The sequence below is a fragment of the Myotis daubentonii genome, chromosome 2, assembly GCF_963259705.1.
Source record: "Myotis daubentonii chromosome 2, mMyoDau2.1, whole genome shotgun sequence".
NCBI classification, from domain to species: Eukaryota; Metazoa; Chordata; class Mammalia; order Chiroptera; family Vespertilionidae; genus Myotis; species Myotis daubentonii.
Genome location: NC_081841.1, coordinates 19,673,851 through 19,687,982, shown reverse-complemented (window position 1 = coordinate 19,687,982; position 14,132 = coordinate 19,673,851). Strand labels below are relative to the sequence as shown.

General features: G+C 44.0%; 1 long non-coding RNA gene across 1 annotated transcript; it reads left to right on the top strand.

The window, feature by feature from the left end:
* The first annotated feature begins 600 nt into the window (after positions 1 to 600).
* On the top strand, positions 601 to 10,147 carry LOC132226009 (uncharacterized). The gene is made up of 3 exons (XR_009450999.1): positions 601 to 678; positions 1,484 to 1,620; positions 9,985 to 10,147. It is a non-coding gene; the product is annotated as an uncharacterized LOC132226009 (long non-coding RNA).
* The last annotated feature ends 3,985 nt before the right edge of the window (positions 10,148 to 14,132 follow it).

Below are 14,132 nucleotides of genomic sequence, written 5' to 3'. Positions count from 1 at the left end.
TAACACAGAGACACCAAAGGCAAACTGAGTTGGGAGAGAAGAAGGAGAAATGCATATGCAAAGCAGAGAGTGCCCTTTAGTGTCTGACCAGAAAAGAGAATGGTTGGGTGTCCTGCAGTCGGGCCCAGTCTTCTCTCTCCACCCAGGGCGGGGTTTCTGGGCTGGAACCAGCGAGAAGGAAGCAGAAGCTCAGCCACCTCCTTCCTGTTGAGCCTCCCAGGCCGGCAGCCGGGGTGGTTTTTCCTTTATGCTGCATTGATCCCACTCCTCATACTAACGGCCATTCCTCACTTTTTACCTTCACTTTAAGTCTACAGAACCCATTCACATTTCTCCTTATTCCTCCCCCCACCCCCCCGGCCTCCCACTTCACAGAAGGGGAGAGCAGCTTCTGTTAATATCATGCAAACGCCATGGAGTCTTTTTCTTCTTTATAGTTTTAAATTTCATATTTTTTCTAAAATTTAAAAATGTATTGCTACATTTTTCTTATGTTTTAATGATAATGGGTAATTCCCATTGAGCGTGACATGTGCCAGGCACTGTTTTAAAAACTTTATATGTGTTAAGTCATTTACTTCTCACAACAGCCCAATTAGAGAGCTATTCTTACTTTTTGCCTTTTACAGAAGACATCGCTGAGGCGCAGTGACACGCCGTGGTAAGGTGTAAACTCAGGTGAGTTTGGTTCTGTAACCAACACATTACTTTGCTAGTCTTTATGTTCATGGTAGAACTTTAATAACACCAGCAAAGCAAAAGATAGAAAAAAAATGCTTTAAAATTATAATCCCAACACTCAAGCTATAACTACCATTTTCATCATTTGATGTGTATTAATGGTGACAAATCAGGCAGGAGATGGGGATGGAAGGGAGGGGCAAACATCAGAATTATTGGGTCGGCTTTTAAAATACACATATGCTTAAGGTGTTTAACCCAAGCATGAGGATTTGGGGGAAAAAAAGTTTAGGTGATTCTAATAACCAGCCTCCCCCTTCTGTTGCCATGTTCCAGTTGCCCCATCCATCTCAGTTGAGAGCCACTGGTGTATCTTCCCTGTCTTCTTTCTATGCTTAGCTGCATAAGCATGCACATAAAGACACAGTTACAGATGGCAAATCAAACACTAATAAATGGCAGTGGGGGGAAAAATCAGGGTAAGCAGGAGACGCTAACACGTGGTATGATAAAATTCCAAACTGCTCTGAGTTCCCACTGTACCTAGCAGGCATGTTCGTAAGACAAATACCACTTTCCACGTTGGAACCTGATAGGGTTTCTCAGCATCAATGGCCTTTCTTGTCGATGTGTTGTTTTGTGATTTGGCAGGTGGAAGTGGCCAAGTTATTCTCCTGCCCAGGTTCTCCCTGGGGCCTTGTGCGCTGGGCTGGTTTGTGATTTACAGTCTTCCAGACACAGCCCCGTGCCAGGGCGCTGGACAACTGCCCATGCTCATATTAGTCTATTATTCCCCATTCAGGCCAGCACAGAGGCCAGGGGCAAACCCCCCAGGATGCCTGGTGAGTTCGGGAAGGAGTGAGAACCTGAGACAAGGAAGGAAGAGCCAGAAGGAGGTGCTTCTTAGCAGCCCATGGCAACACCTGTGACAGTTCCCAGGTATTGATGGACTCTCCTGGTCCCTCCATAGACCCAGTGCTCCTATGGGCAGGATGCAGATCTGGTTATTTTGTCTTCCTCTTTGTGTCCTGATTGGCTGGAATGGCTCCTGGAACAGAGAGAGAGCAGCTTCTTGTTGGGATGAATAATGGGCATGGCTGTAGCTAACATCAAAGGGCTGTTCCGTGCCTCCAATGCAGAGTCATAAGACAGAAGTTTCCTTTCCAGTCTTCACAACAACCCTATAAGGGAGAGTCTAGATTCTATTATCCCACCCAGTCCCCCACCCACCCCATTGTAGAGCTGAGGAAATAAGGCCGAGAGAGTTAGAGCAACTTGCCCAAGGTCATGCAGATAAGTGGCTGGCTGCAATCAAACCCAGGAAGCTGAGCTCTGGAGTTCAAATTCGTAATCCCTGCTCTATGCTACTCCCTCCCCCCTTCTCTCTCCTTCAGCTCAGTGGTCATAGTGACCACCTTGAGGTCTCACTTTATCATGTCACTCCCCTGATCAAGAACTATCAAGGCAACTCCCCAGTGTGGCATACAAGGTTGCCTACAGTTGTCCCAGCCACCTGACCACTTCAGAGGTGGTAGAGTTTGATCCTGAATGTATTTACAAGCTGTGCAACCCTGGGTATATCACTTCACCTCTCTCCTACCTGTGCACCAGGACTGTGAAAGGGGGCTAGTAACAGTACTGACCTCACACGGCACTTACAGGCCTCAATAATCACCAACCAGAGGAACCGCTTAGCAACCTAGAACAGGGCATGGCAGCTTCTTCTACAAAGGGCCAGATGGTAAATATTTTTGGCTTTGTGGACCATACGGTCTCTGTCACAGCTACTCAACCCTGTTGCTACAGAGCGAAAGTAGTCACAGACAATAGGGAAAAGAATGAGTGTGGCGGTGTGCCAATTCAGCCTTCTTTATGGACACTGAACTGTGAATTTCAAATAATTTTCATGTGTCATGAAATATTCCTCTTTTTATCCCCCCCTAACCATTTAAATGTAGAAACCCTTCTTAGCTACGGACACAACAAAATCAGGTGCCGGGCCTGATACGGCCCTCAGGCTGTAGTTTGCTGACTCCTACTTTGGAACCCTGTCTGGCACAGTGGAAGAGCTTAACACATCCAAGAGAAACAGTGTGAAGTAAGGAGACAAAGTAGGAGTTTATAAGGTGCTTAGTGAAGGCTTGACGTGGTGGAGATGTGTGGATGGAAGAGACGGGCCAAATATGAGAGACTGTATTGAGGAACCAATATTTGCTTAAGTACTGACTGGCCAGGCACCGTTTACTACATATCTTCCCATTCCACCCTCACACTGACCCTGCACCTTCCTATTTACAGAGGAGATGAAAGAGGCTCAGAGAGATTAAGTAACATGCCCAGAGTTGCACAGCTTTTAAGTGTTAGAGTCAGATCTTGAACCTGGTTTTTATAGAACAACAACGACTGTGTTTTTTCTACTATACCATCATGTACTGAACACATATTTATTGCGAGCCTATGATGTGCAAGGTGCTGTGCTAGGTCTGGGAACACAAGGGTATACAAGATTTAGCTTTGACCAAATGACGTGAATTGTCTAGTAGGAAAGCAGGCAACTAAGCAATTACAACTCAGGGTGAAAACTCCTATGATAAGAACACCTGTCGGGGTTCAGAGGTGAACCCACACTTGGGACACCAGAGGAGGCTTCCTGAAGGAAGTAATGTCTGAACTGAGACTGCAGGTCAACAGGGAAAGACCCAGGAAAGCATGACATGGAATGGTAACACTAAGCTACAGCGTCTTGCCTGCTTAACCAGGTTGTCAGCTGGTGCCCCCAACCCTTGAGAAATCTGTTCTGAGATCCGAGGCTTTTGATGGTCCTAGGAGGGTCCCATGTCTTCCGCCCTGAGATGTTCCTGCCTCCACATCTCTCATCCTGAAACGCTGTCAGAGTTTTGCCCCCACAGCTCCCTGGAGACAAGACTCAGCCCCTTCTCTGTTTTCCTCATTACTTACTTCAAGTATTCCATGAGTTTAGTAAACCTGACCCAAGGTTTTGGTGGGAGGAGGGTGTGCCATGGGGAGGGGTCACCTCTGGAGCGCAGGATTTCCGCCCTCTCCTGGCCCCCACTTCCTCCGGGAGTCGCAAACAAAATCCTCCCTTTGTCTCGCTGGGAGTGTCCGCCTCTGACCCTAAGGATCTCGGTTTCTACTTAGCCAAATATTTTCTCAACAAAGACAGCTCTACCTTCCTAAAAGGAATTCTGCTGAATAACATGTTCTTCTCTTTATGCATACATTGTCCCATTCAGTCCTCCTCGCGTGCCTCCAGATCAGCTGTCATTGTCCCCATTTTACAGTTGAGGAAACTGAGTAACTAGTCCTAGTGATGGTCTCCAGAGTGGAGCACACGATGGTCTGAACCCCAAATCTCCCTGCTCAGCCACTCTCTATTCTGCTTCCCAATACCGCTCTGACTGGATCTGGGGAAGGGAAAGAAGGGATGGGCTGGGAGAGAGCAGGGATGATGAAAATAATCAGAAACTGCGTCCATAAGGGAATATTATTTCCCCCGAAGATGCTAGTTATGGGCTCTGGTGCTCAGTGAAGGGAGAGAACTGAGACCTGGCTGTAGGCTCCCCAGAGCCTGGGGCTCATTCCACTGGCTTGGCCGGAGAACATTCCTGAAAGTAGCACAGCCGTTCTTTGATAACTGAGCAGACACTAAGGAGACAGGGAGAAGAGGAAACAGGAAATGAGGAGAGAGGAAAGGAGGCTGAAGAGAGACGGTGCTATTATTCAAAAAGGCAATTTGGATGGAAAGTGAATCCTGCAAGTGCAGCCAGGAACTCTCGGGAAGCGCGCATGGGCCAAGGTCTTGGCCCGTTTCTTCTTCGGAGAGCTTGGTTCCAAGCCGGGGAAATGGGGTTACTGTGAAGCCAAAGTCTCAACCTGTGAATCAAGGCCTCCTTGTCAGCGCCCCGAAGAATTTGGGGACAGAGTCACTAGCAGAGTCTCGGGTGCTTCAAACTTTGGACATGGTCCACATGTGGGTATGTGAGAGCCGTGGCAAGCGTGTGCCCAGAGGAAGGCTTGACGTGCAGTGAAGAACAGGGCGCCCCGCCTTCAGGAAGCCTTGAGTAGGAGCAGCAAAAATGTGCTTCCTCTTCCCCTCCCTCCAGCCCTGAAGGTCACCCTGGGCTGACCAACCCTTCCCCCACACCCTGGGGCTTGAGTTCAGTGCCCCTTACCCCACCCCAGGCTCGCTGTCCCTTCAACTGAATCAGGCCACTCTTTACCATCTCTCCCCATCTTTGTACTTCTGCTCTCAAAGACAGAGGAAACCAAATGCCACTATCACAGGAGCAGACACTGACTGGCCCCCAGTAGGTCCATGGGAGTGGCAGTGGGTAGCCCTGGAAGTAGGGATTTCTCTCCAGTCTCTAAAGCAAAGATTGCTCTGAACAGCATCTGGTCCTGGTGTGTGGGAACTGCTGAAGAGCTGTTAGCTCTTGTTCTTGACTACAGCCCAGCTTCTATGTGTGCCAGAGCAAGTGAGGGAATGAATAAGGTGGGGATTGATGGGGCCTTGAAGGTTAAATATATGAGAGGTTGGGTAGGCCAAGGGCATGCACAAAGGCCCAGGAGTAGGCATTTGCAAGGTGTCTGCAGAAATGTGAGTGGACCAGATGGAATAGAAAGAAGCATTCCTGCAGGCAGTGGGAGCAGGTTTCTAACTCTTAGGGCCAAATTCAAACTCTTAGGGCCCTAATTGCCAGGCTAGGCTGTTTGAACCTTATCCTATAGGCAGTGGGGAGCTGGATGATTTGGATTTTAACACAGACATTATTACTTTGCTATCATAGTAAAGCCTTGGTACTTAATTGAACTTATACAAAGTCAAAGGTACAAAGTTCAAGTTGAACTCCTACTTTGCCCTTGGGTTCTGTGTCCTTTCCTCCCTTTCCCCTCCCTTCCCACCTCCCCTCTCTCACTTTCTCTCTCTGCATTTCCCCAATTCTAAAGTTCTGTGCATTGTGTCTTTCCTGTAGTTCGAAACTAATTACCATCTCCTGGGAATCTTCACGTCAATTGGCGAGAAAGCTGGAAATGTGACAAGTTCTGTGTGGCTGTGTTTTTTTCTTTTCTTTTTAAAGCAGGATTAGCCGCTTATTGTACATTCTGTACGGAAGGGAAAGTGTCTAATTTCTCACCTCTGAGGTTGTCAGAGCTCATCCTGTTCTACCAGAGACTTAATTTATACTGCCAGGGTTACCATGGGAGAGTCCACATGAAGCTCTAATTTGAGTTACCTCTGGTTCCCACTGTCCCCAAACCTGATAGACCGATGGTTTTCAACTGGTGACCAATTTGACCCTCAGGGGACATTTGGCAATGCCTGGAGATATTTCTGGTTGCCGCTACCTTGGGTGGGGTAGAGGGTAGTGGTCTACTTACATTGGGTGGGAGGGGGCCAGAGATGCTGCCAAGCGTCCTACAATGCCCATTTCCATCCCCACAACACAGTGTTTTCCAGCCCAAAATGCCAATAGTGCTGAGGCTGAGAAATCCTGGATTAGGCGGAAACCTCTGAGCGAGGAAGGAAATGGAATTGAACTGAGTCAGTATCTGTGTAGAAAGGATAGGGATGGGGCAGGCTGACTGACCTGAGGGAAAGATCCACTGGGAGGAACTGTTCTGACAAGCACTTGGCATCAGAAAGAAAACCAGAATTTTTTAATAACACTTTTTATGAGCAAATGCAGTTTGCCTGTTTTTAATTAGCTCCCCTATGGAGATATTAAAATTTCAGCATATTGCCCCTAATGATAATTAATCAGCCAAAAATGTACCGCTAGAAGTCCCCACTTGAGCCGTTTCTCTCATGTTGGTGATGTTGGAAAGCTACCAGCATGAGCAGCGCAGGCTGGGCTTATTTGAAGTCCCTTGTGGCTGAGACTTCCAGGACACGTGGGTTTAGAAGGGAGCAGGCATCAGACATCCATTCTGGTGGGTAGCACCTAAAGCATCTTTTTATCCCAAGTGGTAAGTCGTTGAACTTGATCATCTGAGTAAGAAGCTGGTTAATTATTAACTCAGTTCAGAGGAGCGAAGAAGACTCTCTGTTCCTAGTGGTTCTCTGGATCAATAAGGCCTCACACGGATCGGATGGTCTTGGCTCTCTCCACAGTTAGCTCTGCCCACCAGGCTCCGTCCTTAACCTCATCCTCTCCTGTCTATTCTCATTCCCTTGTGCATTCTCATCCAGTCAGAGGCATTGATCCTCTCTGTAGGCAATGGTCCTGCATGTGAACAGGCAACCCCATGCATTTCCCTGGTCTTTGACTCTTGCCTCTCCTGGAGGACTACTTCACATTTTCCTTCTCCTCAAACTACCTTCCCCATCACTCTGCACTGATGATCTCACTTCCTATTTTTCTCAGAAAACAGAAGCAACTGCAAGAAACTTGCACTGATTCCACCACATCTCCCAGCATCTGTGTCCTTTTGCTCACCTGTCCCTCCAGTTACCATGGTCCCAAATCTAGAGTCCACTCCCTCTGCCTACTTACGGGCATCACTTGCCTTCCTCCGCCCGAATTCATTTCCTTCACTGCTGTCAACGGATCATTTCTATTAACTTACTATATATATATAAAATTTTCCTTAATTCTACATTTCCCTTCAGCTATTGCCCAATATTCAGCTCCCTTTAACAACAAAAATGATCTCCTAGTCCTTTCCAGCTCTTCTCCCTTGGCCCTTTTAATTTATGCTCTCATCCCATCTAACACCAACACCTACTCTGGCCAAGGTCACTGTGACCTCCACTTAGCCAAATGCAATGGTTAATTTTCAGACATTCAGCAGCATGGACCCATGGCTCCCTCTCCCTGCACACTCCCGACAGCTTAGAGAGTGTGATTGTTCCTTAGCAGTGAAATGTCTTCAGCCAGAGAGACTTAGAGTTAATTACAGATGATGAAGTCAATCAAACCCACAGTATTAAAGGTGTGTTGTGTTTTTTTTATGTAAAGTTTGGAAATAATCTGTGTGTTTGATATTTTAAGTACTCGCAATGTTTAAATGAATTTGGTATATTGGAGAACAATATGCTATATTAAGAGACTTCTGTAAGAGACAAAAATAAGTTTGTAATCAATTATGGAACATTTAAAAGAATTTTGAACCTATTACACTATACTTGTAAGTTTAATTTTATTAGTTTTACAAGAATGGTCAAAGCAGTCATAAATTTTCTTTCCAGTCAATTAATTTATAGTTAGCTAATTAACATAGAGGATAAGAACCAAAGTCTGGATTCTGGAGATGAATGTTATGGTTCACAAAGTATTTCAGATATTATTAGCTATGTGACTTTGAGAGAATTATCCTCTGTACCCCAGTTTCCCTGTGTGTGAAACAGGGATGACAAGAACATGATATATCTTCTAGAATTTCTGTGATAATTAAATGAGTTAACAATGTAAATAGTTTAGAACAGTTTTTGAACATAGTAAGAGCATAAGTGTTAGGTGTTATTGAAAAGCAAATGAAATATACTAAATTTATAAACACAATTAAAAATCTTTTAAGTTGCTAATTAACTAAGCCTAAGTGGAACCAACCCTTAATAAAGGCCTCCCATAAAGCAAGTTCTTAAGATTTCCCCATATAAATAGCAGAATAAGAAATGTAAAAATGACTTACAAGCTTTAAAAAAAGAAGTAGGATTCTAAATTTGTTACTCCAATAAATGGTATATAATTTACAAAAAAATAAAACAACCCCAAAGTAATACTTTTTGTGTAATGAAGTTCTCCTGTGGGGTATTAGAAAATTCACAAAGGCAGAAGGAATTCCCAAGGAGCCCATGCATCTTCTAGTTGCCTCTGCACTCCTCAGGGGATTAGGGTGTGAGCTGGGGCTTGGCTCAGTGGGCGTCGCCCTTAGCCCAGGTTCCCCTTCCCACCCACCCCGAGTCTTAGCAACTCCACTTAGATCAGTTTACTGTGTGGGTTTCTACCTAAGAATTCCGTTTCCAAGGGTTTGGGGTCCAATACAGTTTTAAAATATTTTGTTTTATTGGGATGATTGCATCATTTTCTTTAAGGTTAAATATCTGGAAGATCACGAGGATCATTAACCCAAAAGGAATGTGTCTTTTAACCAAAGCCACAATACTGACTCCTTACATGATTGATAGGAATAGGAAAATCAGTGTATGAATTCCAATGATGAGGCTCTGTGGTTAGCCCAAGTGTCAGAGTAGGATGGGGCTCCCTCTTATCACACAGTGACTGTTGAAAACCAAAAAGCATTCACTTCTTGCCCAGCCGGTGTGGCTCAGTTGGTTGAGCGTCAATCCATGAACCAAGAGGTCCCTGGTTCAATTCCTGGTCAGGGCACATGCCCAGGTTGTGGGCTCCATCCCCAGTAGAGGGTACAGGAGGCAGCTGGTCAATGATTCTCTCTCATCTTTGATGTTTCTATCGCTCCCTCTCCTTTCCTCTCTTTCTAAAAATCAATAAAAACACGTGTGTGTGTGTATGTGTGTGTGTGTGTGTGTGTGTGTGTGTGTTTAAAAGAAAGCATTCACTTCTTGCACTAATGACAATCGGGTTGTCAAATCAAACCACGTGGTCACTGAGCAGCAATCACCATTTTCTGGTGCTTGGGAAGTATACATTGATTATGTAACTTGATATGATGTTGAATTCTCATTAATTCCTAAACTTTTCATTTTTAAGAATGAGGCTTTGCAAACTTTTTGTGTAAAGGGGCAGATAGTAAATATTGTAGACTTTGTAGGTCCTTTGGCTTCTGTTGCAACTACTCAACTCTGCAAGTTGTGTCACAAAATCAGCCATATATAAATAAATGGGCATGGATGTTGTAGTGAAACTTTATTTATAGCCCTAACAGGTTTGGCTCAGTGGATAGAGCATCGGCCTGCGGACTGAAGGGTCCCAGGTTCGATTCTGGTCAAGGGCATGTACCTTGGTTGCGGGCACATCCCCAGTAGGGGGTGTGCAGGAAGCAGCTGGTCGATGTTTCTCTCTCATCAATGTTTCTAACTCTCTATCCCTCTCCCTTCCTCTCTGTACAAAAATCAATAAAATATATTTTTAAAAAATCTTTATTTATAAAACAGATGGTGGGGCAGGTCTGGCCTGCAGGCAGGAGTTTGCTGGCCCCTGCTTCAGATTAATCCTTCACTTTCTCTTTGATTTTGATTACCAGATTATTGCTCAATAGTCTAGCTCAATAGATTATTGTTTTCTGCCTAATTGATGTCTTGAACAATGGCTTTGGTCAATGGGATTATGGACGTGTACTCTCCTGCACCTTGCCTTTCAGCCAATGAATCACCAGGCAAGTAGAGGATTCAAATGCACTTATGGGGTTCAGCTTGCTCTTTTGTGCCTCTAACATTACGATGAGAAGGAATACTCCCAGGCCCCCAATTGGACACATGTGGAGCACACCTAGGCCCTGAGTTGAAGAGCCAACCCGGATTAGCCAAGCCTCCACTGGCCCACAGGTGAGTGAGTGAGTGAGTGCTTTACATTTATTAACTCATTTAATCCCTATAGTAAGTCTGTGATGTCTGTATGCATTATTATTCAGGTGAGGAAACTGAGGCATGGAGAAGGTAAGTAATTTTCCCAAGGCCACATGGCTAAGTGGTCACACAGATTCAAATTTAGCAGGTCTGGTTCCAGAATCCATGGTTAACTACACTTTGATATTGTCTATTCTAATATAACCTATTACATTTTAAAAAATGAGTGGTTGTAGTCCACTAAATTGATTTCATGACCCTATGGTTTCAAAAGCCTCCTCCGAGGAGTTACTCTGTGAAAGCAAGAACTAAAAGCCACACTATTGCTCAAGAATCTTAAAGACAGAATTCCCATAGTTGGATTGTGTTCCTAAGGCTTGTCATCATTGTCTTGCCCCTGACCCCCAAGAAAAAGCCCTCTGAATGTGCTCCTTTGTGCCTCAGTGGTGAGGAGCTCTGCAGATAGAATAATGCAGGCCAGACATTCTCTCTCCCTCATTCCCCTGCTTCCCCCCAACTCCCAGGTGCTGCAGAGTCAACAGGAATTCACAACTTCCTGACCAAAAAGAATGACTGTCACCAGCATTTCAGGGCAAGCAAATGGCTGCTTCCTAAGGCTCCCTGGGGGCAGTTTGAGCCCTGGCTTCAATGAAAAACTTGGGTCTAGACAGAAAGGTAAAGTTTGATCCAAGTACAGGAGTGTCGGAGGAGTCCAGACCACCCACTGGGTCAGGTCAGGGAGAAAACCTCCGACAGTTTTAGAACTTGATTGAAATAGAGGCTAGAATTGTAGCATTACAAATTTGAGATGGAAGTGGTTATACCTCTCAATCCAAAGTATGCAAAAGGCCAGCCTTGGGCCACAGAATAGCTCCTGGATTCTTTTGTTGTTGTTGTTGTTGCTGTTGCTGTTGTTGTTGTTTTTGTTGTTATTGGTGTGTGTGTGTGTGTGTGTGTGTGTGTGTGTGTTTGACACAATATAAAAAGTATTTTTCCAATTTTATTGAGAAATAATTGTCACACATCACTGTATAAATTTAAGGTGTACAGCATGATTGTGTGTGTGTGTGTGCGCGTGCATGCATTATTTTTCTGAACCATTGGAGAGTAAATTCTGACATGATGCCTCTTTACTTCTGGGTACTTCAATGTGTATTTCCCCGAGAATGAGGCCATCTTTTACAGTGTAGTAACTGTACTACTTTCACATTAGGAAATTGAAGTTGATAGCATATTATTTTCTAACTAGAGGCCCGGTGCATGAAAATTCATGCACTGGAGGGGGGAGTCCCTCAGTCCAGCCTGCCCCCTCTAACAGTCTGGGAGCCCTCAGGGGCAGGAGGAGACCTGGTGATCAGGGGAAGGTGATGCCCCATCACACCTCTGCTGCTGCCACTGCTGGAGGTGCAAGCCTCGGCCAGCCCTGGTTATCTGAGCCTCAGGTGGCCCTGGGTGGCTGGGCAGCTGCCATCCAAGGCTTGCCTGTATACCTCAGGAAGGCCCTGGGCAGCTGGGGAGCTGAGGGGACTGGGGGACTCCGGCGGCAGGCGCCTGGGGGTGGGCCGGTCTTGCCGCGCACCTGCCACCCTGGTGGGGCTGAGGGGACTAGGTGCTCCCATCTTGTGGCTGTGGGCACCACCATCTTTAAGGGTGTGGAAGTCAATTAGCATATTCCCTCCTTATTGGCTGTGGGCACCACCATCTTTCTGATGGCGTGAGGTCAATTAGCATATCCACTCTTTATTAGATAGGATTTACAGTCCTTATTTGAATTTTATCAGTTGTCCTAATAATTTCCTTCATAGCAAAAACAATGGATTTTTCTGGTCCAGGTCACAAATCACATTTAGTTATCAGGTCTCCTTTAATCTGTAAGTGTCCTTCAGATGCTGTTTCATGACGGACGTTTTTTAAGAGTGTGGAGTAGCTATGTGCCTTAACTTGGATGTGTCTGAGGTTTCCTCATGATTAGAGTCAGGTAATGTATTTTTTGGCAGGTTTACCACAGAAGTAATACCATTTCTTTTTAATGCATCTTATCACAAGATACATGCCAATCTATTCCATTCCTTGCATTGTTAACTTCGATCATGAAGGTGGTGTCTGCCAGGTTTCTCTACTATAAAATAACTATTTTTCTCTTTGTAATGAATAAGTAATTTGTCACAGATACCTCCTCATCAACCTTTTACTAATTTTGAAATCCCATTGATGATTCTTTCTAAATCAGTTATAACTATGACACCGAATGATGATTTTCTTTTCTTTGGTCAGCTTTATTGATGTATGATTGACAAATAAAAGCTATATATATTTAGAGGATACAATATGTTCTTTTTATATACATATGCACTGTGAAATGATCAGTAGCATTAAGCTGATTAACATATCTATCACCTCACATAGTTGCTATTTGTGAAAGCATTTGAGATCGATCTATTTTCTTAGCAAGTTTCAAGTATATAATAATACATTATTATTTACTATAGTAACCATGCTATGCAGTAGGTCTCCAGAACTTACTCATCTTATCATTGAAAATTCATACCCTTTGATCAATATCAAGCCCCTATCTCCCAACCAAGCCCCTTACTATGAGTTCAACTTTTTTTTTCAGATATCACATATAAGTTAGATCATGCAGTACTTGTCTTTCTGTGTCTGGCTAGTTTCACCTAGCCTAATGTCCTGCAGGGTCACACACGTTGTTAAAAATGACAGGACTTCCTTCTTTTTCATGACTGAATAATATTCCTCAGTGTGTGTGTGTGTGTGTGTGTGTGTGTGTGTACACAGGATTGCTAGATCATATGATAGTTCTAGTTTTTAATTTTTTGAGGACCACCCCCATACTGTTTTCCATAATGGTTGTACCAATTTACATTCACACAGTGTACAATGGTTCCCTTTTCCCTACATCCTCACCAACACTTGTTTTTTTTTGACTTTTTGATAATAATTATCCTAACAGTTGTGAGGTGGTATTTTATTGTGGTTTTGATTTCATTTTATGATGATTAGTAATGTTGGACATCTTTTTATATACCTGTTGGCCATTTGTTGGCTTTCTTTGGAAAAATGTCTATTCATGTCCTTTGTTCATTTTTAAATTTGTTTTTTTTTTGGGGGGGGGGAGGGGGTTATTGCTATTGAGTTGTGTGAGTTCCTATATATTTTGGCAATTAACCCTTTATAAGATATACAGTTTGCAAATATTTTCTCCCATTTCATAGATTGCTTTTTCATATCAATTGTTCCTTTGCTATACAGAAACGTTTTAGTTTGATGTAGTCCCACTTGTTTACTTTTGCTTATGTTTCCTGTGTTTTGGTGTCAAATCAAAAAGCTAATCATTACCAAGAATAGCTTCTTGATTCTGATGTTCGACTAGAATACCCTGAAACTCACCTACTTGTTTCTCATTCTTACCCACGGGCTCTTTCTCAGTCATATTTCACCCATCCCCAAACACACACACACAACAGTTAGAGGAATCCCCCATTTCTAAATTCAGTATCTACTATCTATTCCTGAACTATCTTGATTTGAAAATGTATCTATCCTATTAAAAGATTTAAAGAACTCTATAGATAAATCAAATCTATTAAGGCAGTTAAGTACTAAGAAGAATAAATAAGGATGGAGAAAGGCTGAGTGGGTGGGGGCTGCTGTAGAGACCGTGTTCAGGGTTAGCATCTCTGAGCTGAGACCTACAGCGTGAAAAGGAGACTGACAGTGAAAATCAAGGACAGAAGATTCCACACCAAAGAAACTAATAGTGCAAAGGCCTGGAGGCAGGAATCTGCTTGGGGGATAAAGAGCAGTGTGCCTAAGGATGCCGAGACAATTCAATGAGAGAAAGAATAGTCTGTTCAACAAATGGAGCCAGACAAGTGGGTATCCACACATAAAAGAATAAAATTGGAACCCAAATCATACCATA